This window comes from Uranotaenia lowii, chromosome 2, assembly GCF_029784155.1.
Source record: "Uranotaenia lowii strain MFRU-FL chromosome 2, ASM2978415v1, whole genome shotgun sequence".
NCBI lineage: Eukaryota > Metazoa > Arthropoda > Insecta > Diptera > Culicidae > Uranotaenia > Uranotaenia lowii.
Window position 1 is genome coordinate 163,199,805 of NC_073692.1, and position 24,392 is coordinate 163,224,196.

Sequence of the window (24,392 nt, forward strand, 5' to 3'; positions counted from 1 at the left end):
AGGCCGAATGGTCACTAGGCCGAATGGTCACTAGGCCGAATGATCATTCGGTCGAAAGGTCATTAAGCCGAATGGTCATTCGGCCGAACGGTCATTTGGCCGAATGGTCATTAGGCCGAATGGTCATTAGGCCGAATGGTCACTAGGCCGAATGGTCACTAGGCCGAAGGGTCACAAGGCCGAATGGTCGTTAGGCCGAATGGATGCTAGGCCGAAAGATCGTTAGGCCGAATGGTCATCAAGCCGAATGATCGTCGGGCCGAATGGATGCTAGAAGGTCGTTAGGCCGAATAGCCACTAGGCTGAATGGTCGTTGGACCGAATTTATGCTAGGCCTATAAGACATATTATCGCTTTCTTGCATGTCGGGCCGCTCAGTAGTTTGGCCGATCAGTAGTTAGGCCGAATGGTCGTTAGGCCGAATAGTCATCAAACCGAATGGCCATCAGGCCTAATGGATTGCCTTGTGATCATTCGACCTAATGACCATTCGGCCTTATGAACATCCGGCCTAACAGCCATTCGGCCAAACGACCATTCGGCTTAACAGCCATTCGGCCTTACGACCTTTCGGCCTAGCATGCCGACATGTGTAAAAGATTTCTTATTGACCTAGCAACCATTCATGACGATCATTCAGCCTTATGGCCATTCGGCCTTACGACCATTCGGCCTTACGACCATTCGGCCTTACGACCTTTCGGCCTAGCATGCATTCAGCCTTACGACCGTTCGGCCATACGACCATTCGGCCTTACGACCATTCGGCCCTATGACCATTCGGCCTAATGACCATTCGGCCTAATGACCATTCGGCCTAGTAACCATTCGGCCTTACGACCATTCGGCCTTACGACCATTCGGCCTAATGACCATTCGGCCTAATAACCATTCGGCTTTATGACCTGTCAGCCTAGTGATTATTCGGCCGAACATCCTTTCGGCCTTGCGTCCTTTCGGCACAACAGCATTCGGCTGGATAACCGTCGGCCGAATAACCCATTCGGCCTAGTGGCCTGTTCGGCCAGATAGCCCATTCGGCCTAACGTCCATCGGCTGAATGACCTTCGGCCGAATGGCTTTCGGCCTCATGACTTTCGGCCGAATGACCCAGCCTCGAAAAATACATCTCGAAATTCAAGTAACAGTCGTTAAAAATATCATTCGAGTTCAGATTCAGAATTCAGATTCAGAATTCAGATTCAGAATTCAGATTCAGAATTCAGATTCAGAATTCAGATTCAGAATTCAGATTCAGAATTCAGATTCAGAATTCAGATTCAGAATTCAGATTCAGAATTCAGATTCAGAATTCAGATTCAGAATTCAGATTCAGAATTCAGAATTCAGATTCAGAATTCAGATTCAGAATTCAGATTCAGAATTCAGATTCAGAATTCAGATTCAGAATTCAGATTCAGAATTCAGATTCAGAATTCAGATTCATAATCAGATTCAGAATTCAGATTCGAAATTCAGATCCAGAATTCAGATTCAGAATTTATGTTCAGAGTTCAGATTCCAGAATTCAGATTTAAGATTTCAGATTTCAGACTTCAGATTCAGAATTCAGATTCTGAATTCAGAATTCAGAATCAGAATTGGAATTTAGAACGTGTTCAACGCTCTCGTCATACATTATGGCATGGTATGCTCAAAGGTGTTTGAATTTTTTTTTTATATAAATTACAGATTTATGACACTTTCTTCCGTTATTTCTATTTTCTTTCAGGTAGCTAGACCTATGCAACATTACTCTGTGGCCGTTAGCTGCGAAAGTAGGGAACCAACGTAAATAGGTAACAATAAAACAAAAACATGCAGTTCATTCATGAGAATTTTACGCCACGCCAAAGTTGCTAATTGAATTATATTTACCTAGAAAATTAGCCTGTGTTCGATATGGAAAAAAAATCACCAAAACGCCAGCTCCAGTAGATTCCGATGGGCCGCGGCGAGCAAATGCTCGAGTTGCGAAATCGACGACGGGTTCCCGCCATTTCGTACGGATGTTATGCCAATTGGACCCGCTGAAAAGGATTCGATGGCAGATCGTTTGTGGCTAATCGGTTTAGTGCGGATTTAATGCTTAGTTATATGTTAGCAGTTGGGTACTTTAGTATACGTTGTAAATGAGGCAAAAAGTTGCACGTGAATTGTGGCACATTCCGAAAACCGAGTCAAGATTAGATTCGAACCGTGTGGGAGGCCTGTGAAGTTTATCGGTGCGCTGTTCGATTGTGGGGAATTTATCACTCCGAAATCAGATAATCTGGTATTAAAATCAGCACCGGGGTGCGTTTTACCGCGGATAAAAAGCTCTCGAGCCTACAAATAGTGGAAAGAGCTATTGTTGCTTCTATTGTAAACATCGATGTTGGGCAAAGTTCAAACAATGTAGGAGTTAGCACTTACTAATCTTGTTCTATATTGGGGGTTCAAGCCCAAATAGAGCTTAACGGAGACGTATCTTTGCGGCCATCGTTTCCATAAATAATGCTCTTTATGTATATCATTCAACAGCTACAATTTTCGGTACATGAACAAAGCCATTCAAATAAGCTATCAAAATCATTTTGATAAAAATGAAAGCCGAAGGAAATTATAAAATAGTTTATGAGATGTGTTGTGATTTTTTTTTTATTTTGACCACATAGAGACTTGCTTTGCTAACAATTACACTGCTACTAGAGATTGAGACTTTTACTCTTGGACGAAAAAACTGTGACAGAAGATTGAGACTTCAGCTAAAACGATAAAAAAAAATCACAAAGATAAGGTGAAAAATTAACTTTAATCCGTAACGGCCGTATGTGTTTGCCTCCTTCAAATCACATAATTTTCATGATGTGGCTCTTCCCTACGAAAAGAAACGTTAATGAGAGGCCGTGTTCTAGAACATAAACTTGACCCCCTCAAATTCCATCCGTCAATTTTAGACTAATAAAGAAGATTCTAGTCTTGTGCCCATCACAGCAATAACTCCCACAGGATTTTCATTTATGGCATGCAGGGGCGGTCCTAGAGTTGGCTCTTGGGGGGGGGGGGGGGGGGGGTGATTTTCCAAATTTTTGAAAATCAGTCAATATCGAAAATATCTGGCGAAAAAACGTTTATTTTGAGAAACAAAATGAAGGAGGAGGAGGAGGAGGAGGGGGGGGGGGGGAGCAGATTTACAGTTGCAAATAAGACTTGTATTTTGTAGTTTTGTAATTTGAAAAATTTGTGAAAACTTTTAACAAATTTTCTCAATACACTTATTTATATATCCTTTTATTAAACAATTTGCGAATCTTAGATGGTCACTGTGAAAAAGTGTTGATAAAAAGATTATTTTCGTAATTTTTACAATTGGTAGTTTTAAATATTAAAACTTTAACAATTCTTTAAAGAATTTTCCAATATGAATATCATTTCACAAATGAAAATTAAACACACATTTTCGTAGAAGAAAATATAAAAAAATCTTCAAGTTATCCACAATATTTTTTTTGGCATCTTCATATCAGCGTAAGACCCTCACCAAAATTTTACAACAATTCCAAAACAATTATTTAAGAAAAGTGTTATTTAATAAATGCTGTGAATTAAAAACTGAATGTACAATTATTTTTCCGAAGTATTTTGCTGAATCGTTGTTCGAAAGTATCGAATTATTATTAATTCTTGTTTCAATTCTTCAATTTTAAATTTAAATTTAATTCCAAATAAGATCATCAAAATCATATTCTTAGGTATGAAGTTTTTGACACTTCATTTTTATTTGTTTTTTCTTGAATTTCGAGCTCTCATACTACATTTTTTATTTAATTGTATCTGAATCCAAAGAAATAGTAACTAATTTGCAACGAATAAATTAAAAAAAAAGTAGTTTTTTTTTCATGCTCTCAATATTTCCAAGCTTTTTGTATAATGTTTGAATAAAATAAAAGAATATTGAATATAGAAATAATTCCTGAAAGTTAATACCAAACTTTCAGATTCAGAGTAGATTTTTTAACCTAAATTATCAAGCTGGATTTCTACTCAAAATTTGAAATATTATTGTGTAGATGAGCTAAAAACAGTACATATCGGAGATATAATTGGTGTAAATCCTGAAATCCAGCCGTGTTGGTCAAAAATTAGAAAAATGTCTTCCGAATGTTAAACTTGAGCGATTGCCTTGTTTTTGAGAAAATAGTCGGGGATGACGAAATACTTTTGTCTCACCTGGAAACCTCACCTAATCAAAGCAGGTGAAAAACACTATTTTTTGAGCTTTTTACAGAATTTGAAGCATAACTAATATCAAGTTTCAACCAATAATCCAAGTATCAAATTTATAATGTAATTTTTAATTACCATATAATTCCCATAATTTAAATTTATTTTTATAATTTTAATAATAATTTGGTCTCAGAACAACTTTATCGTAACCATTTCTTACTTAATTAATTTAATTTTGAAAGTTTTAAATTAATGAATGGATTTTTTTTATAAAAACTATTGATCATTATTAAAATTGTTTAATTGTGATAACAGCTCAAAATGTATGACGCCCTTCGAGCCAAAGGAGTATGGGTGCATAAAAGCTAATAAAATACAAAAATATCATAGTAAACGAGCCTTCAAAAGAAAAATTAATGATTAATTTAAAAAAAAACTTATTTTGAGAAAACATATTTTTAATTTTATGTGTTTGGCCATTTTCCATATATTTATCTAAAATTTGTATTTTTTTCAATCGTAAAAGTATTTAAATAAAAAATTTAAAAATCTGAAAAATTACCAAATTATCGTTTTAGGTATATCAATAAATCAAAATCGATAAATTTTACTACGTCGAGGCAAATACAATTAAAGCAATTTTTTTTAAAAACATTCTAAAATAAAATTTTATTTAAAATCAGAAATTCAAATGTATTTTTTTAAATAAATTGTCTAGTCAGTTTCGGTATCTTTAATTCTTGCAATGAAAAATAAACGAAGAAATGGAAATGTAGTTTTAGATGTAGGCAACAAAAATCGAATCAGTTTAGGTGGACATCTGGGGAAGGGAGGTAGGGGTTGCCAAATATTCACACTTGTGCACGGAGAAGGAGAAGGGGGTAAAATATCTTTTTTTTTGTCCACGTGGTATCTGAACAGTCCCAAAGGTAATTTAACCCTTATAGGTTTATTTTTATTTCTAAAAAGGATCGAGATATGTTGATCCATCAAACATGGAGAAAAAACGCTCTGTAATAACTTGTAAGATATCAAAGTTATGGTCGAAACAAGTTTGCAGGTATTTATCGAACATACCGTCTTTTTGGTGAACATTATCAAAAAATGATCAAACTATAGTTACAGTTTTAACGAAGTTAGTCTGAAAAAACATTTTCACTAAATATCCAAAAAATTTCAAAAATTCATCAGTATTTAAGATAACTTATCAGATTAGCGAACGTAGATTTATGACAGAGCTACGCACGAAATTAAATTGCATGTTTCGCATGATCTCAAACTTTTTGCCGATACTGAGGGTTTAGCTCAAACTTTTGATCGTTAACATAAATAGCTATTTTATCATTTTTATCTATTAAAGGCACTATGCAAATTTTAGCACAAAATTTAGAGAAATGGGTTTTGATATTTATGAAAAAAGATTCAAATGTAAAAAATTTTTAAATTCGGTCCACCCAACCCTGAACTGATCAGGTTTAAATGTAAAGTGCGATTTTTCGGAAATTTTCCAACTTGAAACCAAGTTTAAGTCATATTAAGTTAACATATATATTTTGTCAATAACATACGAGGAAAGTTTTGCTCATCGACTTTAGAATGAGATCAAAAGAATTTCAATATGTAATAAGATGACTGAGATATGGCCAAACAAATTAGCTTTTGTTTGAGAGGGTGATCCCAAACTTATGGCCGGCAGCGTATATGGTCAGCAAATTCGAAATCAACGCTTTAAGGGGGGGGCAGGGTCTAACACTTTCAAAAAATCGATATTTTTATTTTTTTATTTTCTTATTGCAAAACATTTCAAGAATGTTGTGTCAAATTTTCAAGTCAATTGAAGCAAAACTGTAGAAGTTATAGGCCTTTATCCCCTCCTATCTAATACTGCAAGAATGCAAGAGCAGAAACTTCAAACGCGTTTTTCTCGAAAGCACATTTTTAAAGTCCGTGGACATCGTCATTTGAAAACTACTTATCCGATTCTTTTCAAATTTGGAACATATATTCTACATATCAAATACCAGACCCCAACGTTTTTCTTTTTTGATTTTTTTACTTTGGGGAGATTTTAGAAGTGAAAAATGGCGGATTTTTTCGTGAAAAATCGTAGTTTTTACTTCAAACAGCCACAAAAATTTCATAAAAAAATTTTTAAGTTAAACAAAAACGTTGGGGTCCAGAAAAACATCTATTAAAAACATTTTGCTCCGATTTTTTGACTTCAGATGATTCTGTGCTGAGATACAGTGTCCACCGCAAATCCTGTTTTCTAAAAGGCATCCTAGAAAATGCTCCGTCACCGGCTCATTTTTCAATATTTTTCTACGAAAAAATTACTAAATGTTCTTTTAACAATGCTTTGTATAATGCAAAAAATTTGAATACATTTGTTTGAACGATAGCTCTAGAAAAAAATCGTGAAAATTGTGTTTTTTTATATCCGTTAAACCCTACCCCCCCCTTAAGTATCTCAATAAAAGTTATTTGGTGAAATTTGGTCCAGCGAATTACAATTTACAGCTGTTTTAGTTCGGTGGACTCATTTTTTTTCAATTTTAAGCTATTAAGTTCCAGTTCATTTTCTGACTCGATACAGTACGGACAATTTTTTTTGGTGCATTGTATGGTTTTTTGAACGGTCAAGGTCATATACTATCGGTTGAATAGATTGGAACACGTGTTTATTTTTGAGCAGAAATGGAATCAAAAGTAGTCCGAGAATGTACGTTGAAGCTCCATTTTGGACCAACATCGCGTAATCCTTCCAATGAGGATATTTTTGGCTTATTCAAGCGACAGGGATGGAAGGCGGATGATATTTCGGCAATGTACCGAGAAGACTTTTGCGTTTTTGTGAAATTTAAAACTGAAAAGTTGATGAAAGGTGCTTTAATGAAGGTCGGACATGTATTGGACTTCGTTTATACAGATGGTACTCAAATAAAGGTTGAAGTGTCAGAAGCAAATGGATTTTTAAGATACGTTCGGATCTTTGGTTTGCCACCGGAGGTGGATGATGAACAGATGGCAGCGGTTTTTTCTCGCTATGGAAAAATTCAACGGATGGTGAGAGAGCGTTATCCGGAAGAGCTAGGATTTCCTATCCTCAATGGCGTTCGTGGACTCCACATGGAACTGCGAGAGGAAATTCCGGCTCAAGTATCTGTCCATTATTTCAAAACAAGGGTTTACTACGAAGGTATGGTCAGTAAATGTTTTAAATGTGGATCAACGGGGCATTTTAAAGTAGACTGTCCAGCTCGGAACTCGGTAAATAACAGGATGAGTACATACGCTCATCCTTCCACAAGTAAAAGGGACGGAATTACGAACCAAAAAACTGATCCAGCTCCAGTGGACATTAACTCATTTCCGCTATTGACGGAAGAAGCAGAAACCAGCAAAGAATGTGGATCAAGTGGTATTAAGCAGTTACTCGTGCGTGCAGAACCAGTGAAGCCAGCGGGAAAAATTAAAAGGAATCGAATTGCAAAAACAGAATCAGGGAATTCAGAAGCAGGTTCAGCGAAGAAATCTATGGTCGTACCGGAGACGAACGGTTTGAAGCTGCAAGCGAGAAGGTCTCGTTCGATGACATCCAGGAAGACGGCATCGAGTTTTCATGGTTAGAAAAAATCACGTGTTGAAGATTGAGGTTATGATAGAAGAGAACTGTGTTTGTGAAATCGTAACTGCCATTTATTCGAAGTTGTTTGGTCGTAGCGTTGAAGAACTTGATTTGGTCGAATAAATCAAACAATCTGTCAAATCATACGAAAATATTGAAAATCTGTAAAAGTAAAAATAAATAAAGAAACGGATATATTGAAAAACATGAATAAACTTAAAGAAAATGTAATTGTTGTAGTGATGTAAAATGTGAAATACTGTTTCGTTGTAAGGTATAGCAATGTATTGTTTAAAATGAACTGTTAATAAAGATATTTTTATTAAAAAAAAAAAAAAAAAAAAAAAAAAAAAAAAAAAAAAAAAAAAAAAAAAAAAAAAGTGCTTAATAAATTGTGTTATTGAACAAACCCCCCACGGAGTGGAAAAATTTGAATATTCGAAAGTACACCTACTAGGAAAAGTTCTTAGTTTTTATATAAAATCCTGCGTTTGCGAGTATTTTGTAACGGTTTTTGGCCGCTTGGGGGGGGTGATCACCCCGCCCCCCCCCCCCCCCCCCCCCCTAGGACCGCGTCTGATGGCATGTCCGATTCGGAAGATGCAAAGCAAGCGCCGACAGAATTTTTACTTCTGGCTTAAAAGCACTATTTGTCGTTGAGAGAACAACAAGGCAGTTTTCTCACTTGAAGCCCGCGCGGTAAATATAATGGATCGATTGATGAAGCAATTTTTTAAAGAGATGTCACCACCATGTGGAGCTGTCAAATCAAACCTCTTGTAGAAGCAAATGACTCGTGTAACATTTCATAAGGGTGAAACCTGTGCAGACTGGTCCGACGTTTGGAAGTACCATCCGCGGGTCTCCAGATTGCATATAGCCGAGGAACTATCACGCTGCTTCTCAGTGTTCACTCGCACGCTCGTTATCACTGACTGACTGACTGTGTACGCTCATGTGGGATTACCAAGGGTTAGTTTATTCCATCCACACAAAACCAACAGTTGGCTCCAATAGAGAAAAGCGACTCAAGGCCCGATCTTGTAAGACTCGTCTTACCATTTCCGACGGCGTCTCAGAGACTCCCTTTTCTGGGCCTCAGGGCGGCACGCTTATAAAATAATCAAATTGTAAAATCAAAATCAAAGAAAACTCCAAAAATAACTGCGCTTCTCATAAAGTGTATATAGCCAAAACTTTTGCACTGCTGAACCTCCCACTTTACATAAAACTATGATCTGACTTGGAAGGCCTAGCTAATGCTGGTAATGATGAAGCTGATGGTACCACCGTCGACTTCCGTCCCTTCGAATCTTCTGGTAGACTTCCTCGGGTGGTCCTGGGATTTGACCGTTTTCCTTCGACTCTCGTGGTAGTTAGGTAACAGCCCAAAGGCGTGACTGTTTGTCCCGAGCTCAATATGGCGACGGAGCTGAGTTGCTGGCGACCTGATGAGGTCACGCTGATTGGGGCTTTAAGCCTGAGAATAAAGGGTCCTTTTGTAAGGACAAACGCTTGTTAGGGTATGTTTTCTGGGCGAGGGCAACGATAGGTTTTCGAATCACTAGCTTACCTGGCATCCTCTAGCAACACTTTCAATCGCTCTTCTTTCTTAGTTTGTAGGTACGGTAACACTTGCACTAGGGTTTGAGATGTGAGCACTTTGGTGATTTTTGAAGAGTGGACGAGGATCAGCCAGTAATCTCTGACCCGCCTTGAATTGATCGTTTGCCCTCGTCTTGGCGCCTTAACGAATTAGTTGGCGTCGCCAACCAGGCATTGCTACCACGGGCGACGGCTACTCAAGGGTTGGTTTGATGGCCATCTGGTGATGAAGTTCCATCAGTGGCTATGTCTTGCAGTAGGCGGCTAGGTCTGGTGAAGGCTTTGGGAGAGAAAACCTAACACACAAATAACCCTCACTGCGATATTAAAAAACTACATTTAATGCGACCAATCGTTGAAACCTCGTTGGAAGTGTCATCTGGCGCTTACAATCTCTCCTCTAGCGACTCAAGGTCTGAGTTCTTCTCGTAATGACTCGAGGTAAATACTTATTCCACCCCTCTTGTTGATTAAAGGCCTGATATCTCCTTTTGCGACTCGAGACCTTTTATCGTAAAGACTTGGGGTTGATCACACAAACTTCTCCTCTTACAGATTCAAGGCCTGACCTCTCATCAAACGACTCGAACTCCGACCTCTTATACCCAGGATTCGAAGTTCGCCACCTTTATGCCCCTTGTGTGCCGATCGAGAGCAGCTTATCCTAGACTCGCGCCTGTCACAGCACACGCACGGAATTTAACGCAACTACTCGGATTCCCGTCGAAGACGTCATCCTACTTCGACTCGAATGGCTCATCGGCGTCGAGAACCACTCTACACTCCAATATTCATACCCGCAGCTTCGATCGTTTGGAACCGCAATACTCAGATACTCTCCGTGGGATCGGACGCACACTACTCGACAGGGGTCAGTCTTTTTTTTATTAGTTTTTAACCCAGGTGGTAAATCCATTTTACGGATTGCATTTCAAGGTACGGCAAGGGTGCAATTGGACGACTCCTGATACAATGCTTAGGAACACTGTACCCCTTACGCCATAAAGTCCACCTGGGGCCACTGACCTTTGTTCCCACCTCGAACTGTTTGACACACTATACTTCAATAGTCTGAGGTCAATTCGCGCTAGTGCGCTCCTAGGCAATACTCGTTTCCGAATCCTCTGTCAGCAATACCTCATTCTATCACAACTCGATGCGCGACACCTCCTCTGACGAGTTAGGACCCGACATCCCATCGTGTAAAAGAGGGCCCCATGTAGTGCAACTACTAACTTTGTGGATCTAGTCTAGGAAGTCCAGAAACACAAAGCGAGTTGTCGACGACACTTTCTCTGTTCGAACACGCGGGTCAGTGGGCGCAAGCCTCTTAAGCCACTTGTAGGACTTAGACTCCTCCGAACTCCAGGTAGTGTTGGCTTAAGTCACCACTCAGCGCAACTACTCAATTTTCATGTCGGGTGCTTTACTCCCCAAAGCGCAGATCGAGCTGTAGACCGCCCTCATCAGGTCAAACTCGCGGTTCAGGCGCAACACTTCCTGAAACGCTTGTTGAACCTTGACACCTGAACCCTGACACCGGCATACTGTGCCTCTCTGACACTGACGTGTAAAACACGTCCCTAAGTGATCTGCCCACCATTGGCCACCACTTTGCGCATCAATTCGTTTTGCAAGTCAGGTCTATACCCACCGAAACGTAAAACGAGTTGGCGATCGCTCTCCCTCCGGTAACGACCGCATTTCAAGGCCGTGACCCCCCGAACGCGTGTTGGACCCTCACCGTCACACCCGAGTACTGGTACCTAAGTACCCGGGTGCACCACTTCTTCCGCGCGGTTTTGACCGACCCGTCGACGGCCTCTAGTGGTTTTACTGATAGTTCTCTTGGCCGTACATCTGCATTACGCCGGACTTACAGAAACGTTTCCGCCCTGGACCACGAGGAGGTGGAACTACTAGCCCAGAGCAGGGGTCAGTCTACTCCGACCGTTGTCAGGAGTACTGGTATCTCTTTGGCTGGCACCCTAGGATTTTTTGGCCCGCGGCTTTTTCTGCCCTCGTGTGTCAGATCGAGAGCAGCATGTCCTAGTCTCGGATGTTTCTCGATAGTGACGACATCCTACACCGACTCGGAAGCTCGCCTGGCATTGAAAATCACTCTACTCGACATTGGTTTATCTCGAGATGGCTCGGCTTATGGAACACCCAAGTATACCGCCTGCTTAATGTGTTGTTTCTTACTGAACCAGCGTAGAGGGTATACAAGAGTTCAGCTTACGTCGACCCATTGCACCCATGGACCCAGAACAGCGCACTTATGTGACACGGTCGATTTCCATGTCTACCTTTCCTAGTAATGATTCAAGGTCTGCTCTTCCATCCATCGTGAGCCGATAGATAATCGTTCTTTATAGACATCCGTCCGCCATACTTAACACATGTCTGGAACTTAACGCTAAAGGGTGTTCACGATGAAATTGCCACACACAAAATTGATTCGCAAAATTCGAGTTTTCATCCGATAGCCAGCAAATTTCCAGGGATTGAAAGTAACTATTAAACTTAATTTTACCTTTTTACTCTTATTTTATTTACAGTCCATACGTTATTGCCCGCACCATGGCCACAACCTGTGAATCAATCGTTTTTTACATGTAAACCCATACTTTCTTCAGTTCTTCGACTGTCTTCACTACCTTAGGTCGTTTAAGAAGATGCTGTTTCATAATCTCCCAGTACTTCTCGATGGGGTGGAGCTTCGGAATGTTTGTAGGGTTGAACATTTTCGGCACGAAGTTGACCTTATTGTCCGCATACCACTTCAGCACGTCCTTGGAGTAGTGGCATGAGGCCAAATCTGATCAGAAGATTGATTGGACGTTGTGGGCCTTCAGGAGAGGAAGCAGCACTCTTTCACGCAGAAAAATTTATTTTAGAAACAATAAGATTTCGACCGAAAATAATAAAAATTGGTTGGGAAAAAGCACAAATATATTTTTGGTAGCACTGACAAGAAATATCAATTGGCTTTAAATTTATCGTTTCATTGAAAATTAAATACACCCTTTTTTAAAAGTGATCCATAATTGATTTCAAAATAATAAAAATTATGCGTGAAGATTATAACAAACATTTGGTTAAAAAATAAAGAAATATTGATATTTGAAATCAATTTATTTTTTCAATTTAAAATGAAACTGCGAGCATCCTAGCGGCTGTCATCGGGAAGCCGTGGTCGGTCTGATCTCCGCTTTCCTGGTGGTGATGTTCACCGTGTACCAAATGCGCAGAGGACGAAGATAGCTATATCCTGAACAAGCCGAAGCGTTCCCCGACGGCCAACACCTACGCACAAGAAGGCCAACAGGAAGCCAATTGCTCGACCGACTCCAGCGGCTCGATTACATCCAGTTGAGCAGCAGTGAGCTGAAAGGGCAGCCGGCACGCTTTGGGTCGAAGCAACTGGAAAAAAAATAAAAAGTTGACGAAAAAAAATGGTTTAAGAAACGATGTTCTCTCTACCGGTTTTGAGCATTTTTCGGGCTTTTGTTTAGAACCTTTTGAACCTTCCTTTAATACTGCTTTCCATATTTTTTCGTGTCCTTGCCGGGCCTTCTCGACAGGTTTTCCCGCTGCTGCTGTTGAGTTTCTGATGCTGAAAACTTTTCATTTTGTTTTCTTTTTTCGATTTATCGTTTGTGAGTTACACGTTTATCGAATAAACCTAACATTGCCTTTAAAATAAACCAAATTAAAATTTGAGGCAATCAAAAATGAGCGTGTGAAAATAACAAAATTTTTCGTTTATCTTTATTCCAAATTTTTTTGAAAGCTATCCAACAATCTGTTTTTAAAATACAAAATAAAATAACAAAACGTTTTGTTGAAACCAACCCCCATTCTTTTTCTGCGTGTTCATGTACACCTGTCCGTTCATCGTGTCCTGGGTCACGAAAGGTGCACTCCGCTTCCCGCACGTGCAGATGGCTTGCCAAACCAGGAATTTATTTGCAAATTTGGACATCTTCTGAGTGCGGACATGCTCCAGAACGCTGAACTTATCCTTGACCGTGAAAAACAGGTTGCCGGGGATCTGTTTGAAGTCGGTCTTCACATATGTTTCGTCGTCCATGATGCAGCATTCAACTTTCGTCAGCATGTTGAAGTACAACTTCCTGACACGGGTTGTGATGTTTGGTGTTGTACGGAATACTTTTTCCTTCACTTCTGGGCTTCCGATCGGTGGTCAATCAATCCTCGAACCACTTTATCCCTCGCGACACCGTTGAATTCGCGATTTCCAACGTTTTAGCGATGGAAAGATGCGAGAGATTCTTGTTCTCGTGATGAATGCGCAAGAATTTATCACGCACGAGCTGTTTTTTCGACTCCATTTCCGCGAGTTTTGATCGCAGTACTTTGCAGGATGGAAACAATGCACTATGAACTAAATCCACCCAAATTTTCATTAAATTCTACCCAACGGGTAAAAAGTAAGAGCAATTTCATAGTGTGGCGATTTCTCGGGGACACCCTTTACTACTAAATATTTTACATTACGTATCAAGGTACGAAATCACTTTTTGAACTGTAATTAATATTTATAGTTTCACGCGTGCTATCGGACGCACTCTACTCGAAAGCCCGCCGACGACTATGACAATCGTCATACACCCATACATATAAGCACATAAGCTGGACCCGTGCAATTGATTGAAATGTGATAACACCGCCTTGTCATGTCTTTCGACACCACGCCAACCAAAGGAGGTATGTCCAAACTCCATGGACCGGCAGCATCTAACTGGTTGTAAGTAGGAAGTTATCCGGGCTATTTGTCTTTGGTTAAAAATTACTGTGCAGCCTCATATCCTACAAACTAAGCGAATCTGCCTAAAACTAATTAAAAACTACGTTTAGGACTCATGTTAAAATCGAACAGATGGTACCTACACTATGTTGAATCGCCTCCTTAAGCTTTACAAAGATCATATCAACTATCCTGGTCTCTCTGACTTATAGGGGAAAGGTTTCCTAAATGGGCCTATCGGGTTAAATGACCCTACGGCTGTTTGATGAAATGGCTGACTAGACAGCTTATCTGACCAATGCATTTTGAGGGTGATACGCTTAGAACATAAGGCAAGAAAGAATTTCATGAATTTACAAACTCAAAGAAATTTAAAAAATCATACAAGGTTTTGATACATTTTGATGTAATATTTCGACTTTTAAAAATTATACGTAAAGAAGCTCAAAACAAAAACTAAGATGGTTTTTGTTTCTTATACATATGAACTTAAGAAATAAAACATATTTCAGCTTTTTTGGAGGTTTAATAATGATTATATAGTGGAATAATAGAGTGTTTTTGTGTGCCCCCATCATGTTTGTAAAATGCCTCCATCCTAAAATAACAGGTTAAATAGAATAAATATATGATTTTTATCATTGAACCTTCAAATCTAAGCCCTGATTAACATCTTAAGAGAGATTTGAAGATCTTAAAACAGATTTGATAAAGTTTTTCTCATGGATGAACTGCCTTCATAGTGTGGCAACCCTAACTTTTGTTTTATTCCATAAAATTATAATACACATAGATTTTGATAAAACTTTGGCTTTGTCGTACGGAAATTATTACTTTCTATCAGTTTCAATGAAATTATACGGAAATATTGCCCAAAAACAGGAATTTTGTACAAAACATAAATAGGCGCATTTAGCCCGCACGGTTTGAAGTTCGGCATTTTAGACAACACTTATCATAAAATTGTTTTCTCAAAAACGGAAGAAAATTTTAACATAAAAAGTACTCCAATGTATAGAAAACAGATGCCTGCACACGTGTATATAGTTTTTGTACACATATTCGATGTGATATTTGATTAAATCAGTGTTCTGCTTAATAGGCGCATATAGCCCGCTCCTCCCCTACGGCTTTTTTCGCTCAGTTAGGGTAGCTTAAGATCACTTCAAATTGTTGCATTTGTCGCAAGACGTTTTTCGGTCTTTACGATGATCGTATCTTCAAAACTCCGTATAAGCTATTGGTACCACATCCACCGCATATATTATGCGTCGGACACGGTTGATTCTCTTAGGGGTTTTTTTGGGTCTTAATTCAAGGGGAAAAGTCCGCCTTCCGGATTTGGGGTCGCCTTTGATGGCAAGGAATGCTAGGGAATTCTAGGCAAACCCTTCCGGTATCAATGTACAGGATTGATCTGGACTTTTACTAGGCTCAGGCACAGGCGCAAGTAGAGACAGGCGTCGATTTGATGGTCTGTCCTGTAGCGGACAGCGAAGCTTCCCCGAAAGATTTTCCGGAATGTTACCGGGACGGCAGCCAATCTTTTATCGGCTAGTGATAGACGACTTATGTTGGAGTGTGCTTGAAGTTTACACGACGCTTTCACTGATGATCCAGCAGAAGTTTATTCAGTAATGATTGGTACGTGGGTACCAAGTCGACAAATTTTACACGACCATTTATCAGGCCGTTGGTATTGAAAAAAATCTTTCTTCTGCCTTGGATAACTTGTTTTTTTTTCAATGATAATATGATTAAATTACTTTAAGAATGTGCTCACTAAATAATAGCATACAAAGAGTTTAGAACAATGTTGCAACGTTTGATCATCAATCTCTGAACTATCACCCCGTTTTTCATTTGCATCAGAAAAAACGCTGGAAAAGAACGGGGATCGTCGAAGGAAAAACAGAAGTGCAAAAATCTGCCTCGGCACGTGGATGACATGCAAACAACAACCTGCAGCAACTTGGTCGCATAAAATATTGATTTATATTGCGACGCGCTAAAATGTTTGTGGTTCGACGGCTTACTACCGGTAGTAGGTACTTACTTGGCTCTGTATCGATATAAACCGATATGTATAATAGAGGGGAGAAAATGATGAACGGCGGAAAATGCGTACCCTCGCGACGACGACGGCAACAGAAAAAAATCCGGTAGGTACCCCACTTTCCCGACCGGAGTGTGAGAAAAAAAAACAATAACATAAATTGACGATGAGCAATAAAACGCACCAAAAAGCGACAAGATATGGCCGCCAATTCACTTCCTCACCGGATATGAGCCACGTTTGCTGCTGCTGCTGCTGCTGGAATGAAAAAGTGACACTGTGCTTTTTTTGTATTTGCTTTCGGAGACACCATGTGCCAAAATATTGTGTCGTTGTTGCATCATCGAACCGTTTTCGGTGAGGCATTAATTGTTGGTCATTTTTGGGGAACATATTGTGACGGTTGATAGGCTCGGTTCAGTATAGATATATGCTAGAGGCTATGAGAATTGATAGTTAAAAGTTGTGTAATGGAGTTAGGATTCTGACAAAAGAAAAAGGCGAATTACCTAAACATTATCTTAAAGATTAGTTACGATAAAATATAATGTAAATTAAAGTTGTCCTAGGGAAAAATAATCCTCTCCAACTGAGAAATAGATTAATAGAAATAATATGAAAGTACCAAATATATCTAATTACGTTAGAGGTGTCATCTTACAAGAAAAGATGAGAAAGAAATGTTCAACTGTGTTCTTTGTGAATTTTATGGAAAGTGTAGCCTCAGTCTGAACAGCAGTTTTGGGCCCAAATTTAGCCCAAAATTTAATGAACATGTTCTTCAAAGCTGAAAAAAGAAATCAATCAAAAAACGGCACGATTAAGATTCCATTTTCGCAATGCTCAATAATAGGCGATGGACGCTGTGCCGAATTTGGGTGATGGTTTCCCACTAGTGCAAGTGGGATGCAGCTAAAATTCCACCCAACTTTTGACAGATCTTACGGGGTTTTCTTAAGGAGAGAAAGAATAACTTTTCGCTTCCATCGCCTATTGCCTATGTTGTATGTAGGTCTCATTCACACTTTGTTTTGTTTATAACTTTTGAATGCATGAATGGAAATTGATGAAATTTTCAAAGGAGCTGCATAGTGATGTAATGTTTAAATGTGCACCTTTTTGTGACGTTCTGTCATGTGGATTTCAAGATTACAATCAATGAAGAAATTTTTCGACTTTAATTTTTGAGCACCACGTGCGACATCTATAAAGCATACTATGAACCACCCTTTTTCAAATCAAGGCTATTTTTGATTACGTTTCTTATTTCCTGAAGCTTGACTTTCAAAATCACTCAAAATTTTTAATTTGGTTGAAGTTATGACAAATTATGCCGATCATCATCCTTCGGCATAAAAACAAAATATATGAATTTTTATCACTCAACCATAGTTTTAGTGCAATGGCACAATTCTAGATCAAACCAAAACAGAGTTTAAACTTTGTGGAACTTATTGAAGTGATATGAAGGGAAAACGGTCGCCTTTGAAGGCAGTCTTCTTTGTACATTTAGCCGTTCATCATGTCAATCGTGATGAAACACCGACTGATTTGCGGCTTCCACAGATCGTCACCCTTCTCAAGTGCTAGACATCAAATTTGTCAATTTTTTTATTGTCTCCGAAAAATACAGGCGAGACTATTCATTGAAAAGTTTTCGGCAGGAAACCTGCCAATGCGAAACTTATAAAACTATCTCTTCACTAGCGTTCCAAATATTTTGCGCACGATTTAACCACCGTATTTAGTTTATTTCCTGACGGGCAAACTGTTTTTTTATATTGTGGAGAAATGAAGTCAGGTCTGTTTATTATTCATGTCAGGGATCATTTCCGGTGATCCAGTTTTGTATAGATTTGACCCATGAATAAAACAGTTTTACAGATGCCCTATTTACGTTACTTTTTCTCTAAGAAGAAATCTCAAAACATTTCAATTTTTGAACCACAATATTTCCACAATTTAGAACTACACGAAGAAAAACGTATAGTATTTCCAATAATTTTCCATGTACATTAAATCATATTTCTGATTAATTCTCTATCAACTATAAATATTCAACTTTCATCTTTATGATATTGTGCATTCAACTTTACATATAATAAATTGAACTATATGCGTATGATTGATTTTAAGAACTCAACCTTATGTATAATAGATTCAACTTTGATCCTATGGTTGATTTTCAGCTTTTAACTATAAGTATAGTAGATTCAACTATACTGATATAGTTGATCCAACTATACTGGTATAGTTGATCCAACTATAAATATGATGGATTCTTTTATATTTTATGGTTGATTTATTGAGTTCAACTATAGATATTGTAGATTCAACTAATGTTTCAATTAGAAGTCATCATATTTATTGTTGGTTGTTTTCTGTAGCGGGTTGCTTTAAATTATTTCTATTCTTTTTTCAATTTGTATTTATTTTTGATAAAATAATAGCAATATATGCACTTAACAACAGCCAATTAAATTAATAGCCATAGCTCGCCGTACATATACTGGAATAGGTACAACACCAGAGACATGAAATTCAATTGAACAAAAACGGATTAAAAAATATTGAATAAATAAAGTAATTGTTAATTTTTTTTTGTAGAGAAATGAATCCAACTGTAAGTTGAAATTTCAGGGACTAGACTATTTTTCAACTTACAGTTGGATTCATTTCTCTACAAAAAATAAGTTTCGCTGACTGAATGTTTGAGTCAAGACCCATCTTTGGGTCACAGTTTAAAAAAAGTAATTGTTAATTTTACCTATTTTGGTTCCATAGTTTTTGTCCTCTTTTCCTGTGCAGCAGCACATCTGCTGTCGCCGATTAGTAACATCGTTCTGCAGAATATGCAGTGGACCCTGTCAACCTATGTCAACCTTCCACCGTGATACCCCAAGTTGAATCGACGTTTTCCACTAGGGGCCCTGGCAGTTTTCTGTAGTCCATATTTTTTGTTGGTTTCTTCGGCCGGGAATTTCGGTGGAAGTATTGGACGTATCTTCATGGTACTTATCAAGACTTTTTCCGGATAGTCCACTTTTCGATCGGTCAGCTGGGATGGAGGGCCACGTAGATTTTGGGATTTTCGGGTTTTGCTGGTAACCAGAGCGCAGTTGGTCAAACGACGCCCACACCGGCCGAGCTGGTACATTACTACAACTGCTGTCAGAACACACATAATAGGTTCCCTCCTGGTCGGTTTTGCTTGTGATTGTCAATCATCAAAGTATAGCACAATTTATAAAAATTTTAGTTGAATGCCTGAGTTCAATAAAACGATTGTAGTTGAAACTATCATATTTATAGTTGAATCAATTATACCATTCTAGTTGAATCTATTATATTTATAGTTGACTAGCTGACCCGGTAAACTTCGTTTCACTTTCTAAAGTATAAATCGTAATAAATGTTTAATTTCATCTACACGTCCTTAACTGCACCGTGCTCGCGAATTGATTCTTATGGAAATCGTAACAAATGAAGTTGAATTTGTATTGGGACCACTTTCCATAAAAAGTGAGATCCTTGAAACTATTATACAAACCATCTCTTACCCAAAAAGCCCTCGGACACCAAATTTCACTTCATTCCGACCGACCATTCATACGTGATGTTGTTACAAAGAAAACGCCTCCATTTTTATATATAAGATGATGTGAAGAAGAGATGACTTTGTATGGGGACCCCCCTTTCATAAAAAGTGAGATTCTTGAAACTATTATACAAACCATCTCTGACCCAAAAAACCCTCGGATACCAAATTTCACTTCATTCCGATCGACCATTCATTAGTGATGTTGTTACAAAGAAAACGCCTCCATTTTTATATATAAGAATTGCAGGTCAATCAGCAGTTCGTAATTGAATCTATTATATTTATAGTTGAATACCTGAATTCAATTATATGATTGGAGTTGAATCTAACATATTCATAGTTGAATCAAACATATCATTATAGTTGAATCTATAATTTTTATAGTTAATTGTATAAAGTCAATCAGCAGTGTATAATTGAATCTACTATATTTATAATTGAATTTTGATAATTGGTATGAAAAGCTGAAATAATTGGAACAACTGTCGTCTTTTTTCTCCGTGTAGATGTCTCGAAGTGCTGTAACATTTGTTTCACAAGGAGAAGTCTTAATTAAGTTAATTTTTTAAGCAAACAGAAGCACTTCTTGACAAGCAGACGTCTCAAGAGTTTTCTAAAATGTAGCATATGGGTTCAATTGATCCCTTGAGCTCAAAAAGACATGTCTTTCAACTAAATTAATCGTTGCTTTTCATTAAAGGCCAAACACGAAATTATTGCGACACATTCAACAGGGCATAACTTTTTTACAATTGAGTAAAATCAACCACATTTTGCACACTTTCTCATTGATGTGTATTGTTTGTATTAGACGACAAAACATATATAAAAGCCGATTTTAAGCAAACTCCGGAGTTGGAGTTTTTCACTGGCAAGAGCAAGTTAGATGTGGACGACAAATTTAAGAAGAAGAAAATGTCGAAGTTCGCCTCCAAATATCTCAATAAGATTTGATGTTATCTAAGAAATGTATATTTTCGCCTGAAAGTATGCTATGGGTAGAGGGTTGTAGACAAACTTTCAGAAATCTTAATATCTAAGACTTTGAAACTGAGAAAAACAAAGTAATATGGCCAAAAAATCTACTTTTTACCAATCGGCTTGCTTGATTTTTAATAAAGTTGAAACGTCCCTGAATGAAGGACCAAATTTCCTTGAATAATGGATCAATATAAAAATCACAGCTTTTTCGCTTTGCGAAAAATCCTTTAATTAATGTAAGGGATCAAGTATCGTTATAATTTTTGGAGCACAGAAACTTGAAATTTTATGCTTTCAGAATCTGTTAAGACGGCGAGTTTCTATATTTTTCATTAACAGATATGATGTAAATAAGACAATGGAATCAAGTATCTCCTATGTATTAGGTATGTAGTCTGATAGACATTAGCTTTAAATTGTCTTGATCTCAAAAACAACTTAACATAGCAATTAAAAATATTCGAAAAAATTAGTTCATCGGTATTTGTTCTAGTGATGTTGCAGACGAGAAACGATTCATTGTATGAATCCGGTGCTTAAATTTCTCGACCCATAATCCCAATTTTCGAATGCTACATGCGTGTGTTTCCAGACATCGTTGGCGTAGATTCAAAGCATCAGAAACAAGTGTTCGAAAAATATTTACCTATCTTTTTACGTTCATCTTGTGGCTCAGCTGGGGAGGAGAAGCACGTTGGTGTGAATCCAAACAAAAATTTTACGGTTTTCTTTCCGCCTTTTCTTGTCTAGCCCTGAAGGGGTGGAACGTAAGAAATTTACGAAGGTGGATTCCGGTGCATCCCAAGTAAAAAAAACACCACCATGTGGTACAGATGATTCTTCCCTTTTCGGTTTGCCCAAACATCAACAACACTACAAACGCCTTGACTTGTTAGTGTTTGCCAAACTTAATACTTGCCTTTTCTCGGAATGATGAATGAATTTTTACTCGTGCATAAACACATTTGTGGCCTGGCGGGGTGGTTTCAACTACTCACACGGTGAATCAGACAGATACAGGAAGTGAGGTAATTAAAACCGGTAATACCGAAACCGCAAACCGGCTCAATGGAAAACCAAATACCGCTTCTAATATATCATTTTGAATTGGCTTGTGTTCGGCAAATGATAACCAATTAGGAAGCCTGAAGTTGAAAGTTTCACTGACAGGAAAGAAATAGACAGGGAAGGATTTGTAAACATGTAGTTAATGAGATTCATTTTTTTTTAAATGTATTTTGATTATACAAGCCATTTAAAAAAAATCTCAATTGAAATTGTTTATTCAGATAAAACCGTGCGTTTTTTTTAATTTGCTCAGTTTACTTTCTGAAATATTCAAAAACGTAGTCCTGATAGTTTTTCGACCATGAAAATGTCAAACATGCAGAAAATTTACGGAAACAACTATCAACCCCAATTTGCATTACAAATCTTTCGCCTCGCGAGGGATGTTAAAAATTTAATTCAACGGATGCAATAAATGCTTCGCCCACATCGGTAAACGTTGGTTCAAAAAATACAAAAAAAAAAACAGGGCAATTCTACCAATCGAGCCGAAAACCCATCTCTCGCGATCGATTTCAGTCGCATCAGAAAAGCAAAAGAGCATCCCGGTGCACTCGGCGCTGAACAAGTGAAATTAGATTAGCATAAATCTTCCGATGTTCCCAGTGTTTATCGCGTCGAATCTGATTACATACAAACAGGAGTACAAAAATGGAGGCTTCATTGTCAGGTAGTGTATTTTTGGTGGGTTTTCTAAGAGAAAGTTCCAATTTATTCTATCTATTTTTAAAACAAGCCATAATTATAAAAAAACTAAAAAAAATAGTATTTAAAAAAAATATAAATCGAGATACGTTTAAAAAGTAGCTCAGATAAGTTAACAATTGAACATTATAAATTTGTTTTAGGTCTGATCGCCTAATAAGCTGGCAGCTTATATAAGATTTTTCTTTCAACAAGAGCATCAAAGCATATTATTCTGAAATTTGAATCAAATTGTAGTAGAGCAACATCTTGGTTGACATGAGTAGTGTTGCGATTATTATTTAATTTACTTAAATACTATTAGACAAATTTTGGTACCATCAAGAGAATAATTGAACATCTTTGAATATTTGTCACGTTATAGAGGAGACTCTCCCCGTATCCAATGCACTTTTCACGAAAAAATCCATTGGGAAGTTCAGAAGCACTATTTTTTTTTAAATTTTGCATTTAAAATACACCAGTAAATTTTACAAAATTTTACTAACAATTACACAGTGCAACACAAAAATTGGAAATTGAAAGTAACATGAATAATAAAAGGATTTTTTCCTATCTCAAGAAGAAGGAACTTTTTGCTTCTAAGGAAGTTTTACTCAAAATTCTGAAATTTCTGTTGTTTCGAAAATAATGTTTCGGAAATGGTTTAAAGATGGTAAACCCCTCGAAATTTGAAAAATGACTTTTTTATTATAACACCTTATTATGTTTGAATCAACACATGAAGTTAAAATGGCTTTGTATGTTCAGCCTAGATGTACGTACAAATTTGCATGAAAACAAAATTTTTAATTGCTTTTTAAGTAAATATTGACTTTATAAAAAAAAACTTATTCTAAAATATCTAGAGAAAAGAGAAATTTTTTAAATGATCATTTTTTTTAAACTCTGGATGAAATTTTTTCCAGAACTGTTGGTTTTACTCTGTTGTGGTATGAGCCTACTTGGTTGAATGATTCAACTGAATCAAAGCAATCGAAAGATTCCTTTTAATTCAACCACGTTTTCGATTCGATTATCGAAAACGTTCACTGAAGAAGGTAGTAAGTAGCTATCGAAATACTGGTATATGAACTTTTCATTTACCGTGATTGAATTAAAAGGAATCTGTTGGTTTTAAATTAATCGTTCCCTAACGTAATACTCATCTGAAAAAAAAATCAAGACAAAACACTGAACGGCTCACGATATTTTAATACATATAAAACGAAATATTTTTAATGGATTAAGGATTTTTTTTTGTTTTCCTAAATCTAAATTGAAGATTTCAGTTATTAGAGGTGAACAAATACGAAGATTCTTTATTAGATTTGGACTAATTGAATATTTTTTACAAACTTTTCCAATCGAATTTAATCTTTGTAGGTGTGTTTGAAAACAATATGACAAATTGAGTACTCCGGATAGCTTCCAATTCAACATCTACACTAAAAACAACGATCGAGGCATTGAAAATTTATGGAAATGTGAGATTTTTTCGACATACAATTCTTATAAATTTTGTCATTTGTTAGGAATGGCAATCAGGCAGAAGCTTAGATCCGAGTTTTCCGTCAGGGGAGGATAGGGAAACTTGATCCTCTTTTCTTGTTTTCATCATATCTTTTTGTGAAAATGTAGCAACTCGCCGTCTTTTGCATTTTATGATAGCATGTAATTTCAAGATCATATGCTCCAAAAGTTAGATCGATACATGAACTCTCAGATGAACTAGAAGCATTTTTGTGAAACGAAATAAATTGTTATATTTTTACTAGGTTAATAG

The 24,392-nt window shown here is 37.4% G+C and overlaps 1 protein-coding gene across 12 annotated transcripts in view; it reads left to right on the top strand.

The window, feature by feature from the left end:
- Positions 1-1,925: 1,925 nt before the first annotated feature.
- LOC129741933 (ATP-binding cassette sub-family C member Sur) overlaps positions 1,926-24,392 on the top strand; it is a 373,059-nt gene continuing 350,592 nt past the window's right edge. For 4 of the 12 annotated variants that reach the window (XM_055733747.1, XM_055733756.1, XM_055733757.1 and 1 more), the window contains exon 1: positions 1,927-2,397. The gene's annotated coding sequence lies outside the window, so the exon portion shown is untranslated. Of the gene's footprint in view, positions 2,398-24,392 lie in introns of all 12 variants that reach the window. The other 8 variants (XM_055733758.1, XM_055733748.1, XM_055733749.1 and 5 more) reach the window with 8 other exon arrangements.